The 21,769-nt window shown below is 33.2% G+C and overlaps 1 protein-coding gene across 1 annotated transcript in view; it reads right to left on the bottom strand.

The window, feature by feature from the left end:
- The window catches only part of BCKDHB (branched chain keto acid dehydrogenase E1 subunit beta), a 238,451-nt gene that overhangs the window by 148,219 nt on the left and 68,463 nt on the right, over positions 1 to 21,769 (bottom strand). The gene's annotated exons all lie outside the window — the stretch shown is intronic.

The following is a 21,769-nucleotide window of genomic DNA, read 5'->3' as shown; positions in this document are numbered from 1 at the left end:
GAAAACGTCTTTTAAAGTACAATTGACCAAATGTAAAAGGAAGTTTAAAAAGCTAACTGAAGAAAATAATTTAGTAAACATTAGAATTGGACAAGTAGAAGTAAATGATTTGATGAGACATTAAGAATCAGCCAAACAAAACCAAAAGGAAAAAAAAATAGAAGAAAATGTAAAATACCTCACTGGAAAAACAACTGACCTGGAAGATAGATTCAGGAGAGACAATCTAAGAATTATTAGACTATCTGAAAATTACTATTAAAAAAAAAAGAACTTGGACAACATTTTTCAAGAAATCATCAGAAAAACCACTCTCATATCCTAGAAACAAAGGTTAAATTGGCCATTGAAAGAAGCTTGAACTGCAGCTAAGAATCAAGTATCCAGTTAAACTAATCATTATCTTTCAGAGGAAAAGATAGAATTCAATAAAATAAGGAATAATTACATGAACAAAATAGAGAGAGAAAAGATCAATGAATTGGGCAAAGAATTAAAAAAGTTAGAAGATGAACAAATTTAAAATACCCAATTAAATACCAAATTAGAAATTCTGAAACTCAAAGGAGAGATTAATAAAATTGACAGTAAGAAAACTATTGAACTAATAAACAAAACTAAGAGTTGGTTTTATGAAAAAAAAATGATAAAGCTGTAGTTAAGTTGATTAGAAAGGGTGGGAAAAAAACCAAATTACCAGTATCAAAAATGAAAAGGATATACTTAACACCAATGAAGAGGAAAGTAAAGTAATAAGCAGGAACTATTTTGTCTTATGGTTTGCCAATAAATCTGATAACCTAAGTGAAATGGATGAATACTTACAAAAAATATAGATTGCCCAAATTAAGAGAGGAGGAAATAAATTATTTAAATAATTCCATTTTAGACAAAGAAATTGAACGAGCTATTAATCAACTACCTAAGAAAAAAATCTCCAGGGCCAGATATATTTGCAAGATTTGCAACCATTTAAAGAATAATTAATTCTAACACAATACAAACTATTTGAAAGAATAGAAGAAGTCCTACCAAATTCCTTTTATGACACAATTGATACCTGAACTAGGAAGGGCCAAAACAGAAAAAGAAAAATATAGGCAATTTCCCTAATGAATATTGTTGCAAAAATCTTAAATAAAAATATTAGCAAAAAGATTACAACAATTTATCACCAGGATAATACACTATGAACAAATAGGATTTATATCAGTATATAAGAAGACTGTTTCAATATCAGGAAAACTATTAGATAATTCGTTATATCAATAACCAAACTAACAGAAATCATATGATTATATCAACAGATGCAAAAAAAGCATTGGACAAACTACAATATGCATTCCTATTAAAAACACTAAAGAGTATAGAAATAAATGTAGTTTTCCTTACTATTAGGATTCTAACAAGGTGCTAAGTAAGTGGAATTGAGAAGACAGTGGTTAAATCTAGTTTACAATTGATTTAATCCTACAACAAATAATGGTTTCCTAGTGATATAATGATTGGTGTGTATACTCAGTATGGGATATATTAGGAGGAGGTCTCAAGGCCAGAAAAGACAAGCCCACTAGAGGACAAGCCCACTAGAGTACAAGCCCACTAGACGCTCTGGGCCTCAGCCAGGATTCAATCGAGGAAATTCATAAGCCAGAGAAGGCAACTTAAGCTCTTGGAACCAAGACTACAGAAGGTCTCCAGAAAAACTAGCCAAGCCCCAAGTGAAGGAGACAAGAATTTGAAGGAGACAATAAAAGGATTTGGACTTTAGCTCCTGGCTGCATGTGAGATGATTATTACACTGAACTGAAAGGAAGACTGCTCTCAGAAGCTCCCCCAAGAAACCTGCTTCCAGAGAGATTATATTTTAGAGAAGAGCATTACACCTGACAATGAATGATAAGTAGCATCTATCTAAAACCATCAGCAAGCATTAGATGTAATAGAGACAAACTAGAAGCATTGTCAGTAAGATCAGGATGAAACAAGGTTGCCCATTATCACCATTACTATTCAATATTATACTAGAAATATTAGCTTTAGTAATAAAGAGAAGAAAAAGAAATTGAAGGAATTATTAGACAGGGTAGGTAATGTGTAAACCAATCTATCTTTGCAGATATGATGGTATACTTAGAGAATTCTAAAGATTCAACTAAAAACTACCAGAAATAATGATTAACTTTATCAAAGGGGCAGGATATAAAACAGACCCACATAAATTATCGGCATTTCTATATGTTATCAACAAAATCTAACATCAGGAGATAGAGAAATTCCATTTAAAATAATTGTAGATAATATAAAATATTTGGAAATTTACCTGCCAAGACAAAACCAAGAACTATATGGACACAATTATAAAACACTTAACAAACGAATAAATTTAGATTTAAACAACTAAAAGAATATCAAATACTATGGGTAGACTGAGCTAATATCATAAAAATGATATTAATTCTATCTAAATTAACCTTACTTATTCAGTGCCATACTGTTGTGCCACAGTTCTCTTTTAATGTCCTGACCCAGTTTCCCAAATTGTCCTATTTAGTTACTCTGCCTCATGTTATAACCATTCCCTCTTAGTGTTTGCTAGGACAAAAGTCTTGTATCTTAGATCTCAAACTATAATTATTCCCTCTTAATGTTTGATGGGATAAAGGTCTTTATCCATTTTAGACATCATTAGAATAACAGGAGCCTCTCCAGTAACTCCCCTTATGTCATCCTAGGTGCCTCCCTGCATTATGTCATACTAGGTGCCTTCCCCCATTAGGTTATCCCCATCTCAGGTACATCCCCCATTATATCATTGTTCTTGTTACACTATAAAAGAATCTTGTATCCGACATTTTGTTGCTGGATTCTTTGAGACAATAGTCTCATTCAGCCCTGGGACCAAACATCAATCCATTTGGTCCCTAGTAAATCTCTCCTATTTAATAAATTATTAAATACTCTCTTATCTCTATCTTGCTCAGTTTCTCTGACATTACAATACTAATCAAACTACCAATAAATTACTTTATAGAGCTAGAAAAATATTACAAAATTCATCTGGAAGAACAAAAAATCAGTAATTTCAAGGGTATTAATGAAAAAAAAAAAAGCAAACAAAGGTGATCTAGTTGTCCTAGACCTGAAGCTATATTATAAAGCAATAGTCATCAAAATCATTTGGTACTGGCTAAAAAATAGAGTAGTGAATCAATAGAATAGATTAGGTTTACAAGACACAATAGTCAATGATTATAGTAATCTATTGTTTAATAAAGCCAAAGACTCCAGCTTCTGGGATAAGAACTTACTATTTGACAAAAAATTGTTGGGAAAATTGAAAAATAGTGTGGCAGAAACTAGGCATTGACCAACACCTAATATTATACCAAGATAAGGTCAAAAAGGGTTTGTGATAAAAAAAAAAAAAAAAAAGCTCAATATGAGTTCAATATGGCAGGAGAAAAAAATAGGAAAAGTATACATACATAGTGTTCAAAACAAGGGAATCTAATGATCTACATTAGATCAGACTAATCAGATCTCAGAGCACTTGGATTAGTTCTGGGAATCAATTTGCAACTTAGAAAGGTAATTATGAAGCAACAAAGAGTACTAGGAAAAATACTGAATCTGGAGCCAGAAGATCTAGGCTCAGCTCCCATTTGTTCCACTTAATACCCATGTGATTTTAGAGAAATTTCCTCACCTCTCAGTTTTCTCATCTATAAAAGTGGGAATGGGATTAGATAACTTCTAGTGCTAAATTAGTAAGGTGAAGAAGAATGCCTAGATGAGGACAACTCATATGGTGAATAGCCTTGATATTAAGCTATAGGAAGATCAACTGAAGGAATTGAAGATGTTTACCCTAAAGAAATGAAGACTTAAGAAAAACATGATAATTGTCCTTCCCCACCCCTATGCTTCCCCATATGCATACCTCATCAGTATTTCACTATTTACTGGCTCCTTCCTGGATAGGATTATTCAAAAGTACTTTATTCTGACCTATCCTATAGGATTACTTTGAATGTGGAGTTGGTATGGGGAAAAAATAATGCCTTCATTTACTTCCTTGAGTTAATAGGGAACATAAAATAGCTAGATTCTGAAATTGCTGATAATTTATTTCTAGTCACAGAGTATTTTTTTAAGAAGTACACACTGCTTTATAGAATATTCTTGACTTATAATCTTTTAAAGGGGACAATTACAACAGTATTACAATTGCAACAGAGTATAACTGAAGGTGTTTCCAGGAGAAAAAAATACCTTCCCACCTTCATCTCACTGGAAAAGAAAAACACTTAACGGAAAAAAATTCAAGTTTCTAAGTAGTGAACCAGCACTATAATAATGTCAATCAAGTCTCATATTCACTATAAGGTGAAAGAATAAAATAGGAAAATTGCAAAAATGAAGCTTTTACTTTTTATAATTTGATTTAAAAATATGGAATTCTAAGTAGAGAATGAAGTAGGGAAATCTGTATACAATTCTCTTTTTTACCCCTCTAATAAAATAAGTTGATAGCATTCTCAGGAGTAGATGCCAGATATAAAATATTAGCATTTATATTTTCCTTAATCATTCAAGTTCCTATAATTATTCATGAAATGTTTAAAAACAAAACAAAACCTTGGTGTATGAAGCTAACTCCAAAAGAGCAAACTATTCCTTTGAAAAATATATTTGAAGGCAGACTCATCCTACATTTTAAATTTGATGCTAGAAGATGAAGTCAACTCTGTATTTACTAATTAAGTAAATATATTTATATTTACATACTTTATATACAGCAACTATCCCAAGCACTATTAAGAATTTTTTTTAAAGTTGAAGATTTGATTCCTGTTCTAAATGAGCTAACAAACTAACTAAAAAGTACAAGCCAACACTGTATTATATGAAGGATGGCTATTATGTGTGTCAGAAAAAGAGTTATGAGCTGGAATAACCAGGGAAAATTACAGGGAGAGTTATGGGAATTAAGCTCAAAATGTAGGAAATTTAAAGGAAGAATGGTTTTTAAATAGTAGAAAAAGGGAGAAAAAGTGAAAAGGCATTCTATACAGGAGACAAAGTATAAACAAAGACAAATAAGTGGAAATGAGTATTTAGGGAAATGACAAGAAAATTGATCTGACTTGAATAAGAGTGGACAATCATGGACCATTTATCCCAAATTTTTAGAGATAGTCCAGATTTCAAGAAAAGAAAATATTTATAACAAGGCTTTGCAAAATGGAAAATCAGCTATTAGATCAAATGTTCTTATGATGACTATATTGGTAAATAAGAAAGAAGCAAATTATGAAGTTCTTTCATATCAGATTTTTACTATTTTACTGTATATTCATAAATAAGAAAATAACAAGATCAGTTTTAGGAAGGAATTTTAGGAAGACTAGATCAAGCAAATGTATAGGAACGAACTATAGGAAAACAAATAGGTGCTATCCAGCTTGATCAAACTCTAATAGTTCAAATAATTAGCTCACAAGTCAAGGGAATTTTTTTTTTGAAAACTCAGTTAAATATTCTAATTCCATCTTGTATTGAAAGAAATTGATTTAAGCAAGATGCTAGAAGCCATACTCTCCCTTAAGTCTACTATATTATGTCTATTATATTTATACATCTCATATATGAAAAAGCCAAGATACTTATTTTGAGTATGAAAGCAAGAGCTCCACAAATGATATCACCTCACTAATCACCCCATTTCTTTAATTTTCTTAACCCCATACAAAGAATGACAATAAGTGGCAGAAAATGGAAAGGAAGGGAAAGGAGAAGGGGGAAGAAAGTCCATTTTACCCTCATATCTGTTTTCTTTTATACCTGCAACCATGACAGACTTCCTTTCTCCATCCTATACCACTTAGCCCTATTCTTCAACTATCACTTTTCTCCCAAGACTTCACTTTTTTTTCTCTCCTCCCTATATCACTTAAGCACACATAGCTTCTTTTTTCCTCTGTTGTAGACTAGCAGTAGCAGTTGGAATTCCTTTAGTTTCATGTCACCAAGAATTGTAGAGAGCTGGAAAGATGCAGAGGACTGGAACTCTGAAAAGATGTACTTGAATCCAGAAGAGCAGAGTACTTAAGTCTAAGTACCTATGCAATGTGAGATAATGTAAGATAAATGTGAGATAAAATATACTTAGATGATATGGTGATGTGATGGCTCTCCTCAAGACTGGCACCTGCTGAATACATGGTGTGCTGAGGTAATCATAAGGAAGGATTGGAGGGCTGAGGGAGGGCTGCTGCAGCTCACTCAGTAGGAAAGACTTCAGATTCCAGACTCAAGAGTCCAGGATCCATCTTTGATGAGCCACATGGCAGTTTGGCTACCTCCTTCACTTCTCCTCCTAAAGACCAAGGACTTTGACTGATCCTGACTCTGACTGATCTTGAGGCCTTCCAGAGAGCTAGCCCGGACATTACAAAGGGTATCTTCTGGGATCTTGGGACAGGGAGTCAATTAGAGTCAAAGTTTTAGGGGCTATACTTAAAAGATATTCCCTACTGCCTGCTTTTCCATTTCTGCAGTAAGATCAGAGAAAGTTGTATCAGTTTTTGGAATTCCAAGATATAAAATTCAAAAATCATTTTCCCATTGAAATATCATAAACAGCAATTAAATTCTCTGAGAACTATGGTCTAAATATGTTATCTGTGGGTTTACAAAAAATTTTCTGATTGGTTTGAGGCCCTAATAAAAATAATAATACAATGAAGACATTTTCACAGTATGCCAAGATTAAGGGATATAAAGGGCCTGAACTCTGAAAAGGTATATTTAAGATACTGACAGCAGAGTACTTATAGTTAAGTACCTACTCAGTGTGATTGTTGAGATAATTATTCTCTAGTTAAGCACACACCTAGTGTAATGTAATGATGTAATCACTCTAGTTAAGCATATTCTTAGTGTAATATGGTGATGTAATGGCTACAGTAGGTGCATGCTCAAGTGTGCTGTAGTGATATAAATAGTGAAGTATTTAAGGACTCTGAACAAGGCTGTCAGCCACAGACACAAAAGAGTCTCAGACACAGACATAGAGAAGATTTGGGACTCCATCTTTAACCAGCCTCATAGTGGCTCTCCTGCCTTCATCACTTCTCCACCTAAAGACCAAGGCCCATCCTGAGACCTTCCAGAGAACTAGCTTGGACATTATATTTTGGCAACTAAATTCAGAACACCAGAAACACAGGGACTTGCAAAGCAGGACACAAATCAGTTTGACTGACATGATTGTAAATTCAGTGGAGAAGTCCCTGTGACCCTGAAATAGAGTGAGTATAAAAATAGACAAGCAGGAAATTTTGGTAAGGGCTAAACTAGTCATTTTTGTTTTTTAGCTGAAATGGGACAATACTAAGAAAAGAGCCTCCCCCACCCCAAGGGAAGTGTGTAGAATGCATAGTTAGGTTAATAAAAATGCAAGGTTTGTTGGTAACTTGGAAGCAGATCATTAGACTCTTAAATATATTAGCGTGCATGTCTTCTTGGCTCGCTAAGGAAAAAAAAATTAGAGCCAGATATGTGGGAACTAGTGGAACAGCAACTAATTGAATATTATTAAGCTATGGGTCCTAATTCAATTCCTAAGGAAACATTCCTTATGTACAGCATAAGACAATTGGCTTTAAAGAATCCCACAAGTTCTAAAAAAAGGAAAAGTTTTAAGGCGGACGGTCAGACAAGGGAGTATGAGGGGAAAAAGCAGAAGAAGGGGGATGTTACTGACAAAGCAGCTGAAAGTATGGAGAATTGGACTAAAAAGGAGTTAAGTACATCGATAATGAACTGAAGGGGTGTGGTGCTTCTCACTTTCACAGCTCAGTTACATCTGAGCAGCTCCCTTCAGGCATTCCCCATCTTCTGTCCTTCTTCCCTCAATTTCACCTTCCTAGGTGGAGGGAGAAGGAGGAGTGGGAAGGGTAGTGACACCATCAGTACCACCTATGCAGCAGCTTTGTCCACCCCCTATGACATGATTACAAAAGGCACGAGTTAAAGCTAAAGAGGAAGGACAAGATATATCTGATTTGAGAGTAGAAGCATATAAACAAAAAGTTTAACTCTTCAGGTCAAGAAAAAAGAAGAGACACTCCATTTAATCTGGAAATTATCAAAGATCTGAAAAAGGCTTGCATTCTTTATGGGTCTACATTGCCTTATGTTAAGATGTTATTAGAGAATTTAGCTTTTGAAGTTTTAACCCCTAATAATTGGAAATCTATAGCAAGGACATGTTTAGAACCTGGACAAAACTTGTGGCTTTCTGAGTATAGTGAACTCTATAGAACACAAGAACAACAAAATAGGCAACCTGGAGTTAATATACTAGTCAGCTTTGACCAACTAGCAGGTGTAGGTCCTTATGCAGAAACATTACTGCAGATTAATTACCCTTTGACAGCATATGAACAAATTGCTTCTATGCTATCAAAGCATGGGGCAACCTCCCTGGAAGACAAGATAGAAGCCTTCATGAAAATAGTGCAAGATCCAAATGAACCCTTTGCTGATTTTGTGAGATGTCTGCAGACAGCTGTCATATGAACTATTGGTGAAAATGAAGCAACAGATTGATCCAGCAGTGTTACTACTAGGCTTATATCCCAAAGAGATCTTAAATAAGAGAAAGGGACCTGTATGTGCAAGAATGTTTGTGGCAGCCCTATTTATAGTGGCCAGAAACTGGAAACTGCATGGATGCCCATCAACTGGAGATTGGCTGAATAAATTGCAGTATATGAATATTATGGAATATTATTGTTCTGTAAGAAATGACCAGCAGGATGATTTCATAAAAGCCTGGAGAGACTTATATGAACTGATACTGAGTGAAATGAGCAGAACCAGGAGATCATTATATACTTCAACAACAATACTATATGATGATCAATTCTGATGGAAGTGGCCCTCTTCAACAATGAGATGAACCAAATCAGTTGCAATAAAGCAGTAATGAACTGAACCAGCTACACCCAGCGAAAGAACTCTGGGAAATGAGTATAAACCACTACCTAGAATTCCCAATCCTTTTATTTTTGGTTGCCTGCATTTTTTATTTCCTTCACAGGTTAATTGTACACTGTTTCAAAGTCCAATTCTTTTTGTACAGCAAAATAACTGTATGGACATGTATACATATATTGTATTTAAGTTATACTTTAACTTATTTAATATGTATTGGTCAACCTGCCATCTAATTCCTAAGGAAACTTAGGAGGAAGGAGGAAAAAACAGGAACAAAAGGTTTTGCAATTGTCAATGCTGAAAAATTATCCATGCATATATCTTGTAAATAAAAAGCTATAATAAAAAAAAAGAAAATACAGCAACAGAAATTATGATGAGACAACTTGCTAGAGAAAATGCTAATGAGGTTTGCAGAAGAATTATACTAGGATTACACAAGGATGCTCCTTTAGAGGAGATCATAAGATGCTGTGCCACAGTGGGCACAAATACTTTTTATTCTCAGGTTATGATGCAGACAGATTAATTTTTGAAAATGAAACTTATTCTATAGAGGGTTAGATTCACAAACCACGAATCACTGGCTGAATTGTTTTCATTTCTAATCATTTCAGTTGTCCTCTAAGTTAACTTTAATTCATTCTCTCAGTTTTGGTCATTAAAATTCAAATTAGTTGACATTCTATGTTTAACTTATGAACAAAATTAACGGGAAATAACCAAAAAGACCTGTGTATAAAAATCTCAGTACTGCCATTTACAACATGAGCAAATTTTATATTTTTTCTGAACCTTAGTTATCTAATCTATAAAATGGTTTTTAATAATACATTGCCTGCCTCATAGGATTATAGTGATTAAAGTATTTCATTAATAACAACAACAATTTCCATTTATAAAGGCTTTATGGCCTCCAAGAAATTTGGGTTTTAGTTATAGTTATGATATTTTGTTACTCATTATTTAACCTTTCTGGTACTCAATTTCTGCACCTTAGAGTGAAGTGAAAGGATTGAACCAACAAGTTCTAAATATCCTGCAAATCCAAAATTTTACAATTCTAATTTAAATATATGACCAGTACTCAGTTGCAGACTGTAGAAAATAAAGCAAATGACACATATCTTTCTTTCAAAGAGCTTACAATCTAAATAAGAAAATGAACATTCTGGAAACATTTGTGAGAAATCAAATTCCAAACGCTGTGATGAAAGGCAACCGGTAATGGTTGTTAGATGATTTGTTTTCATTTAGGAGTGAGTATGGGGAAAGGGGCTTAACAAGTGTCTAGCTTTGTAAAAGATATAAAGAGAGGAAAGAGAGAGAAATGAAAAACAATCAACATATTCTAACAGTCCCTGGGATACTAGTAGGGTAGACAGACTATATCTTTTTCCAGGGTTTTAAAGACAAGTGAACTAGAATAAGGTATAATTCTATACAGCAAACTAAGGATTTTTTTTATTACCTGAAGGAAATAAGGAACCACTAGAGCTTATCTCTGATATGAGAAGGGAGTTACCAAGTTTGACATCCTTTTAATAATATTTTCATTTATGTTTTTGTAGTCACACATTAGTCACTAAGTTCTTTTGGTGATATTTATATTACTCTGTATCAGTTCATACAAAGTGTCCTATTTTTCTGAATTCTTCAAATTCACTATTAACTATAATCAAATTAGAAGAACAAAATATATTCTACCTCTCAGATTTGTGGAGAAGGAAGGAATTTGTAGCCAAAGAAGACTAGAGGATATTATGAAATGCAAAAATGGATATTTTTAATTATATTAAGTTAAAAATATTTTGTATAAACAAAGCCAATACAGACAAGATTAGAAGGGAAGCAAAAAATGGAAAAAAAATTTTACATTCCAAGGATTCTAATAAAGGCCTCATTTCTAAAATATTGACTCAAATAAGAATACAAGCCATTTTCCAATTGATAAATAATCAAAGAACATGAACAGACAGTTTTCAGAAGAAGAAATTAAAACTATTTTTAGTCACATAAAAAATGCTCTAAATCACTATTTATCAGGGAAATACAAATTAAATACAGCTCTGAGGTACCACTATACACCCCTCTGATTGGCTAAGATGACAGAAAAGACAATGATAAATGCTGGCGGGATGTGGGAAAACTAAGACACTACATTGTTGATAGAGTTGTAAAATGATCCCACCATTCAGGAGAGCAATATGGAGCTATGCCCAAAGGGCTATCAAACTGTACATACCCTTTGAATCAGCAGTATTTCTCCTGGGTCTATATCCCTAAGAGATCATAAAAGAGGGGAAAGGATCCATGTGTACAAAAATATTTGTAGCAGTCCTTTTTTAGTGGCAAGCAACTGGAAAACTGAGTGAATGCCCATCAATTGGATAAGTTATGGTATATTAATATATGGTATATGGATGTTAACGAATATTATTCTGTATGAAACAATCAGCAGAATGATTTTATAAAGACCTGGAGAAACTTACATGAATTGGTGCTAAGCGAAATGAGTACATTTTACACAGAAACAACAAGATTATGTAATGATCAATTCTGATGGACATGGATTTTTTTCAATAATTAAGTGGTTCAGGCCAATTCCAGTGGACTTGTGATGGAGAAAGCCATCTACATCCAAGGAGAGGATAGTGAGGACTGAGTGTGGATCACAACATCACATTTCCATCTTTTTATTGTTGTTTGCTGCTTTTTGTTTTCTTTCCTATTTTTCCTTTTTAATTTGATTTTTCTTGGGCCACATGATAATTATGGAAATATGTACACAAAAATTGCACATTTAACATATGTTGCATTTCTTGCTGTCTAAAGGAGGGGGTGTAGAGAAGAGAGGGAGAAAAAATTTGGAATGCAGGGTTTTGCAGGGTGAATGTTGAAAACTATTTATCATGTATTTTGAAAATAAACGGCTAAAAATACATTAAAAATTAAAAATAAATTAAGAAACAAATTCATCATTCAGTAACATTTCACTATACTCATATCCAATTATCTTCCTGACCTTTCTGTATTTTTTGAACATTGATGAACACCTATTCTCTCCTGAAATGATGACTTTGTTGACCTTTAAGAAAGGTACTTTGTCCTGGTTCTTCTCCTACCTAAATGACCAAATAATCTCTTCTTTTCAGTTTTCTTTACTCCATCATCATCCATGTCCCATTCCCTATGATTATTATTTCCCATCTTTCTATCCAGGCACACTTTTTCCTCTCTAAATATATTCTCATCAGTTCACACAGAATCAATTACTATCTCTCTACAAACAATTCATAAATCCACATATCCAGCTCTTACCTCATTTCTGAACTTTATTCCCACATTACCAACTGCATACTAGACATCTGATAAATGATGCACTGACACAACAAACTCAAATTGTCTAAAACTATGTTCATATCCTCAGATCATTATCCAAACACTTTTTCGGGACAAAAGGGGCTGTTCTAGGTCATGTGATCAAGATGGAAGACTAGACATTATATTTAATCTTCATAATTTCTAAATCTTCTCTAAAATTGGAATTAAGCACAAGATATGAAGCAATTTCACCTGTTTCCTCAGCCTAAGACACCAAGAAAGCAAAAAAGATTCAATGAACTAACAGCATAGAAGAGGTAGTTAGGAGGTGCAATGTATAGAGTACTAGACTTGGAGTTAAGAAGACCTGAGTTCACATTCAATCTCATACACTTACATACCTGGGCAAGTCACTTAAACCTATCTGTCTCAGTTCTTCATCTGTAAAATAAACTGGAGAAGGAAATAGCAAACCACTCCAGTTTCTTTGCCAAGAAAACTCCAAACAGGATCACAAAGAATTCAACATGACTAAAACAACTGAACAACAACAAAAACAAAGAAGGTTATAACACACTTAATATGTACATCTGCCTCAACATCTACCACACTCTCACAGCAGAGCTGCACAAGCTCACTGTTCAGTGAGATATAATTCAACTCTATCATCTTCCTCCCTTGCTCTAAGAATCTAGAAATTTGAAAAGATAAAACCTTACTAAGAATGAGACAGTAATGTGGCAGAACAGAACTAAAGAACAGAGGGAGGGAACTGGGGCATGGCATATGTGTGTAAAGATTGTGTTGCATGGAGGTATCTAGGTGACATGGTGGATAGAGCACCAGCCCTGAAGTCAGGAGGACCTGAGTTCAACTTGAGTCTCAGACTCTTAACACTTCCTGGCTGTGTGACCCTGGGCAGGTCACTCAACCCCAATTGCCTCAGGGGGAAAAAAAAAAAAAAAAAAAAAAAAAGATTTGTGTTGTACACTTCACTAAACCTAAAGGAAAGAAATAGGTTAAGATGGCTTTGAGGTCCAGCCCCCAGAGAGACAAGAATTAAAGGGGAAACAAGTCAGAAAGCATGCAAAAAAGAACTATAAGAGGAAAAGAAAAGTAAATGATCAAAAATTTGGAGAAAAAAACTCAATTAAAGAGCTTGAAAATAAGCAGATAAGCCAACAAGGAAGATACCACTAAAGAAGAAAATATGTCTTCCAGAACAGGTGAGAGAGTCCAAATATCTATGAATAAATACTAAAGACAAAGGAAAATGAACTAATGCCTGAAGAGGCAGAGAATTCTGTGGATTCCCAAAAGAACATGTAGCCACAACAAAATGTTCCTCAATGGTTTGGCTTAAAAAGAAAAATAAGATTTTTGAAAGCAGGATTTTTGGCAGGATGTACAGAGACAATTTAAGGATTACAGTTCTCTTAGAAGAATCATGATGAATCAAACAGGCCTAAACACTATAATGCTATAAACAATAAACAGAAATTGCCTACAACTTCTGAATACAGAAACCAAAGTGCCAATCAAAAGAATCCACAAATAAACCCCATCCCAAAAAAACCTCCAAGGCTGCAAACTCTGCAACATAGTTGTTAAATTTAATAATTCCACTAAAAAATAACAGTCCTGCACAAGACCATGAGAAAGACTTTCAAAAATATTCCTGAAGAGGGCCTCAGAAACCATTATGAACACAAATTCCTAACCTCAAGAGTTCATCCTTGACTATTCCTTTTCTCTCACCCCTACCCCAATCCAATCAGTTACTAAGTCTCATTGATTCTATCTATACAAAATCTCTCCCATCTATCTTCTTTTCTCCATTCACATGCCTTTTTTCAGTTCTCAACAAGATATTCTAATAGAATATTAACAGAAGTCTGTCTTCTTATTTCTAAGTTTCTCCTCCCCAAACCAATTTTTTCATCCTTATCTCAGAATATTCCTTATCAGAAAGTATAGTACAATCAAACTGCACTATTAACTACACCCTGAAGTAAACTTGCTATATCATACAAGTTGTCCTCTATACAAACATTCATGAGGAAATGCATTTATACCTTTTATTTATGCCTTTAAGAATTTATGTCCTTGTTCTTCATGTGGGACTGAGTTCAAGTGCCTCCCCATGGGCAACATCTTGCCTGATCTTCCAATTCTTAATTCTTTCTTCAATCTTTAATTTTCCAAAAGCACTGTCTCTTAGAAAGCACTTGGTCTCTCTCTCATTCCCATTACTCTTTAACTTATATAATAAAAACTCTATGTGTGTCTTGTATTCTCCACCTTCTAAAGGAAACATAAGCTCCTTTACGCCAAGAAATATTTCTTTTTTTTTTTCAACATATTCCAAAAACATAGCATAGTACCTTACATATCATGTTGTAGGCAGTTGATGAATTTCTTGAATTTAATTTAACAAGCATACTCTGTGTCATGACCAGTGCTAGCTGACTAGCTAGATAAGAGGGATACAAAATTGAATTGGTATAAATGGGCTATATAGTGGATATTTTAAAAATCAGAGAAGATTAGTGTTAGTAAAGTGAGCACTAGAAAAATGCTGGGAGCTGCTGAGCAGAATTAAGAATTAAGAATAAAAGCTCTAAAAAGATTAGAGTTAATTTAAAAGATTTAAATGAATGGAGTCAATTAACAACATGTGAAAATAGAACACCGATGCCTGCACAGTTTTTCATATGCCTTACTTGCAACATCAGTATAGTGAAGAGAATGCTATACTTTTATGTGATGACCGCATATTTTAAAATCAGCCAGAGTCAGGAATTCAGGTTAAGGGAAAATCTTCAATCTGTTTTCTTTGTGGAGGTCAAAGCTACGACAGGACCCAGCCAGCAGTCTCTTTCTGCCTCTCCGCCCCTCTGCCTCCACCCACCAAAATTGTCATTTCCTATTATAACACATCAGAACTTGCACAAAGAGTGGGTGGGGGCCATTCTTTCTCCAAGCATAGATATTAATAGAGTATGGTCCAATTACTATTTAGCCTCATGTGTTTGGGACCTCAGTGCATCAACTTGAGTTTCAGCCCATTACACTTTTAGGCCAGGAACCAAAAAAAAAAAAAAAAACAAAAAAAACAAGGGAGGGGGTTGTTTCATCTATGCCACTAACTATGAGTATATTTATTCAGAAGTCACTTTGTCACTTTGCACCCAAGTTTTCTGTTCTGTTCTGTAAAATAATTTTTGTCCTTCATACTTCACAGAATCATTGCAAGCATCAAGTGAAATAATTAATAAAATACTATAATACAAAGACAGCTTGTGTGTACACAATTGTTTGCATATTGTCTTCCCCATCAGACCATGAAGTCCTTGAACAAAACGACTGTTTTTAATCTTTCTTTGTATCCCCAATACAAATACCTGGCAAATAGTACAAAGCTTATAAAATATGTGTTGATTTGAATATATAATCAGCTATTATCTGCATATTTATTTCAAATTAATGTTCTACTCAAATGGTAATTTTTTTACAATTATCACTTATTTGAATATCACTTATAGAGTCCATGGATCTAGGCACAATTACTATCAGCTTCATTCCATTTGCCATTTAAAGTATCCCTAACTCAAGTCAGCTACCTATAAAATGTATAATTTGAAAGTTAAAATCATCTATCACACTCACATGTAAGCAACTTACTTAAGTGACTGAACAAAAATAAATTTTAGGTAATCAATATGTTGAAAGTGTTTTTAAGCTGTCATCTTTTCAGTCAAATATTCTTAGACTACTCTTTTACAAAAGAAATATATACTAATAAAATACCCCCCAAATGGCCTTCATATCCTGAAAATTGCACAGTATTCACCTTAATTTAAAAACTAAACTCTTCAGCTCAAATTAATATGTAATTTTTTTCATTTATGCAAAAAAATTACTAAACACTTACTTAGTATTTTCTCAAGATAACTGATTTTTCAAGATGTAGTATATAAACATAGACCTCACATATTCCAGTATAATAAACTAAACTACTTCTCTTCACAATGCTTCAAAACAATGAATTCATCACATTTTCAGTCTCAAGTCAGGCATGACAAGGAAATAATGTTTTTGTAAAAGCCATTGAAAATATGCTTTAGTACACTTCCTAATAGTGCCAAATTAATCACAACTGTCAAAACAAATCAGTTTATTAAATGTCTTAAAATTTCCCTTTTTTCTCAGTAATATACAAATTGTTATAATTTTTAATAAGCTTCACATCATGCAGATTAGCAACTCACTACTGTGTTTATCCATTTTTGATACACATGACTTCCTTAACTAATTAATCCACTTTCATCTATGCTTTTCAACAAGGACCAAGTTAGGCAAATTGAATTGGCTGATGTTCATTCACATAAACATGCTTTCTAAACAAAGCTAACTTGGCATCACTTCATAAAGTAAATGAATAGTGAACTAAATGACAGTATTTTCCCAAGCTTGTAATCTTCCAGATTAAAGATTATCTCTACTGGTTATGACCATAAGATTTTAAAAGTAAAAACAATCACACAAGAGAAAAGGGAATATAAATCAGGTATCAGAATTTAGTAAAGTATTATATATATATTGTCATCAGATTTTAAGGAAGGATTAAGGTATAAAAACTGACATGGCTATATGATTTTAGTCAATGTTTTAAATGGATATGTTTCAACCTTGAAACTCTCTCCCAGCCATAGAAATAAATACATTATCTAGTGGAGGCCACTGGAGCCCAAACACCAGCTGCTGCCACTGCCTAAATACAGAATGAGCAGATGGGCAAAGATTCTGAAACATGGCAACAGGAGAAAATAATTTCAGGAATAGGAAAGGGAAGCAAAAAGGCAAGAGCTGCTGGGTGGTTCCTTTAGGATGCAGGAGCCACCTTTGTTACTCTCTGGTGCCTCCTTGTGGTTATTAACATCACAATTTCTAGAAAGGAAAATGGGACAATTTAAGGTAACATTGATGAAAATTTACATAAAATAAATTCAGAAAAAAATTAGATCTATTTTTTTCAATTTAAGCCCTACTGTTGGCTTTAAGAAGTACTTAAAAATTAAATGAGTCGCATTTCTAGCACTATTTCATTCCAGCAATACTTCAAAAATAAGTCATTTCATTGATGGAGGCAGCACCATGAAAAAAAAAATCTCAATGTCTTTCTATCTGAAAAAGTTCTAAGACCTAATTAAGCTTTTATTCCACTAGGAGAGTTCTTTAAAATAGCCTTCGTCCCCAAATCATTGTTATGGGAACTTCTCTCTGGTAGAGAGGAATGACCCCAATAAGTCTCTTCAGTTTTTTTCTGAGTTCTTTAGTTTTCTCCAAATTTCCTTCAAGTCTTTGAGGCTTTCCGATGCAAGATGGTAACATGGAAGATAACAATGGAAGATAATAATCCTATTTCAAATTGCTAAAGGGAAAATAAGATTTTGGGAAAAACTGAAATTAAAGGAGTTGTTAGTCTCCATCATGAAGATCCCCAGCTTGCTATACTAGAGACTTTGTGAAACCTCCCCTTGAATGAAATTTAGGATTTTCTCTTGATTGAGTTAAGCTACCTCATTCCCAATGGGAGAGGATCTTTATTCTGCATTTTCTAGCATATATTTTCATATCTATACTTTCTGATTGCTATTAACTTGGATAAACCAGTTTCTTGACTACGTGCTACATTTTCATTGTAGTACTGGTATTAGGTAGGAAAGAGGTCAAACCTTGGAATATAAAGCTTAGGATCCTCCTTCTTCCCAATAATCAACAATGATCAAAAGTTAATCTGAACTTGAAAACCTCATCCCCAAGACGAATAATATTCAAGAGTAAAGATAAATATAATTCTAACCTAGTATTTCTTTTCTCTAAGGACAGCAATAGGGCCTTCAGTTCCACCCTTCTGCTTTCCCTTCTGAGAAGAATCCACCCCTAGGAAAGGGTGGAGAGAAAAGAGGCTGGAGATGTGTATTCTGTCTCTATTCAAAATTCAGACATCCCCCAAGCTACATGAGAGAAAATTCTTACACCAGAATCCAGGATCACCTCTGCAAAATTATGAAGCATCCATATAGGAGGTTAGTTTTTAAATTTTTTAAATACCATCTCCTACATAACATCTGACTCTTTTCCTATCCTCATCACTTTATACTATGCATATGTGTTATGTCTTCCAATAGAAGGTAAGCTCCTCGAGGGCAAGGATTAGTTATTTTGGATCTCTGCAATCCCAGGACCTAGTACAGTATCTGGCTGATAGTAGGTATTTAATAAATACTTGTGGCTTGATTTCTAAAAAAATTTTGTGGCCATATTTGAATTCAGGAAGATGAGTCTTCTTGACTCTAGGCCCAATTAAAGAGTACTTTCTAGAATGTTAACCCCTAAATTTAGACTGGAAAGAAACTTAGAGGTTATCTTTCTAATCTTCTTATGCTACAGACATGAAATCTTGGTCTTAGAGAGAAAAAACAAGTTTGCCCCCAAGGTCACATAACTACAAAGGGACAGAAGGCCTCTAATTCCAAATACAATTATCCTCTCCCATCACCACCATATCCTCTCCACAGCTGAACAGACTGAAGAGTAATTCCAAAAAAACAGAGATGGTAAGAATTAGGAAAAAAATTATTGGAAGAGAAGGGGAATGGAATAGGTAGATTTGGGAAAAAGAAAAGAAATGATACCACTAACCAATATTCCCATGAGCAGGAAAGGACAGTTAGGTTTAGTACAATGAGTAGAGTGCTAGATCTAAAGTCAGAAAGACTCCTCTTCTTGAATTCCAGCCTCAGATACTTAACTAACTATGTGACTCTGGGCATATCAATAAGCTTGTTTGCCTCATTTTCCTCATCTGTAATGTAGGAGACAGCAAACCATTTCAGTATCTTTGCCCAGAAAATCTGAAATGGAGTCATAAAGAATTGTACATGACTGAAGGACATGAATGAGAAGGTTTGTCTTAAGAGGTTAGGTGACTTTTACAGAGTCATACAAGTAGTATGTGTCAGGACTTGAATCTACTTCAATACTGCCTTTACCTTCTTAATAGGTAAAAATTTAGATAGCAATTCCAAAGCTGTCATTCAATTTTTTATGGCATTAATGTATACATTTGCAAAAATAAAACATATTAATCTTAATTGTGTTTTTAGGGTCAGAAATCAGCCTTTGCTATAAACTGCTCCTGATTTACATTAAAAAGTACTAGAAACTAGGAAAAATAGGAAAAATGGAAAGAAGGTGCATTTTGAGCTTTATAAAGAATGGGATAAACAAGTATTAATTATATCTCCCTACTTAAATGGTCCTTGCATAGTTTTATTTAATCACAGTATTATTTACCCCAATTATTTATTTAAAAACCCAGTTTTACAAAAATTTGTCTATTTTTCAAAATACAATGTGTTCTATAAATAAGTTTTTCTCTTTTAATGGATAACTAGAAAATTTCTCTACATCTGTTGAGTCCACTGACCACATATATGAAAGCTGCTTCCTCCTAGATATTTCACAATATTTTTGCATTTCACATATTAAGACTAGAAGATGCTAATTACAAATAAGAAACATTTAGCTGACATCTAGGAATAAAGTCATTTAATTAATCCTATCACCAGATATTTAAAATTGTAGGATTTTTTTTCTTTTATTCAAATAAGTTTTTTAAAATGATATTGGACATCTATCAACTATCTCAGCAAAAAAAAATTTAAAAAACAAATTTTTGTCCTCTCCAGATATCAAATATTAGTTCATGACCTTGTTATCACTAGTTGGTGAAATAGCATTCCACACTTTTTACTGCTTGTTTATATCCAGTTCAACAAATATATTCATTTTTACTTTCCCAAAGCCTTCAAAAAATTACATTTTATTCTAACAAAAATACTTACAGTTGTCAATATTCCTAAACTTAGTCTTTGATAATATTACATCAATAAAATTACTAACATTAGCTGGCCAATTTCAAACTTAAAAGAAAACCAAAACCTAAAGTTCTTCTTCTAAATGCCTTGTATTGTAAATTCTCCCATTTTCATCATCAGTGAAGCTTACAACTACCAATTGTCATTTTAACTTAGAGCTTTCCAGTGTTTTGCTTTTCTCTGAACACTATCTTTTCAGGTTAATAATTAGAAATCATGTTAATGATAGGCATTAATAGGTTTTACCTATATGTAATAGTCTAATTGACTCTTAGCAAAGACAACTTACTTTCCTCAATTTTTTTTTAAATTTAAAGATAAGGAAAGGAGTGATAACAGAACTCTCTCTCTACCACTGTTATTAACTTCTCACTAAATTTTCAAATTTGATAATTTATATTTTGCCAGAGAAGCACATCTGCCTCAATGAAAAATATACATATGATAACAAGCACTATATACAACAGAAAAGAAATTGAAAAAGTTCATGAATGATTTAAATTAGCTATTCTGGATAGTTTCCACTTATTTCTCACAGAGACTATCACTTACATTAAATTTCCTAGTTTTCATTGAACTAATAAAGAACATTCAATGATATCAAACAAAATCAGATTCAAATAATCTAAAAAGTTATTTCCCACCACTCACTGTAGATGTAATATTTTAAAACTTAAATCTTGTTTTCTTACGTCTGATAGTATTATAAAAGCCATGGGGAAAGGCTATTTTGATTCTCTTCAGAACACAAGAATTTATGTATAATTAATTTATTTCCTGCAAAACATCCTTGGGACTATTAATATACTTGCCTGAAAGAGTAATTTGAACACTGGAAAGAACAAGGCTTTTAGTCTTACCTACTCTGTTACTATAACAACCATGATGAAAGTCAGATTTATTACTACATCACTGATGTCATATTTGTTCAATTAAATGAAAGTGAAAAGGTCAAAAGACATATCAAAATAGCTTCTCCACAAGATGCCTAGATCTGATAATGTCATGCTGATTCATTTTCTCCTTTGATTCATAATCATTTTCTATGTTTGCCACTGTGCAAACAACTTTTAAAAAACTGACATCTTGTCATCTAACTATTTTCTAAACAAACTTTTTATAGTTATTGGTATTAAACTATATTTTCAGCATCACAATACATCAAAAAATTGTCATTCTACTGTCAATTGTTACATCTAAATCACATGATAACTCTCATTTTTAATTTTTGTCCATTTCATATAGGCAACTCTTACACAAAGGAAATTATTAAAATAAATTTTTGCTTTACAAAAGAACCAAATTAGAAGAACCTACCTGAGACTATGAATAAATATAACTACTATTCATTTAGCAAATGAATTACATTAAAGTGACATAAATAAAACATAGTTATTTTCTATTTGGAATAAAAAAACCTCAACTTTTCTGTACTTTCTCTTACAATTTATGTAATATTAATATGTATAATAAATATTCTCCTTAGTATC

Source organism: Antechinus flavipes, chromosome 4 (assembly GCF_016432865.1).
Source record: "Antechinus flavipes isolate AdamAnt ecotype Samford, QLD, Australia chromosome 4, AdamAnt_v2, whole genome shotgun sequence".
NCBI lineage: Eukaryota > Metazoa > Chordata > Mammalia > Dasyuromorphia > Dasyuridae > Antechinus > Antechinus flavipes.
The sequence above is the reverse complement of the archived record's forward strand: the minus strand, read 5'-3'. Positions and strand labels throughout refer to the sequence as shown.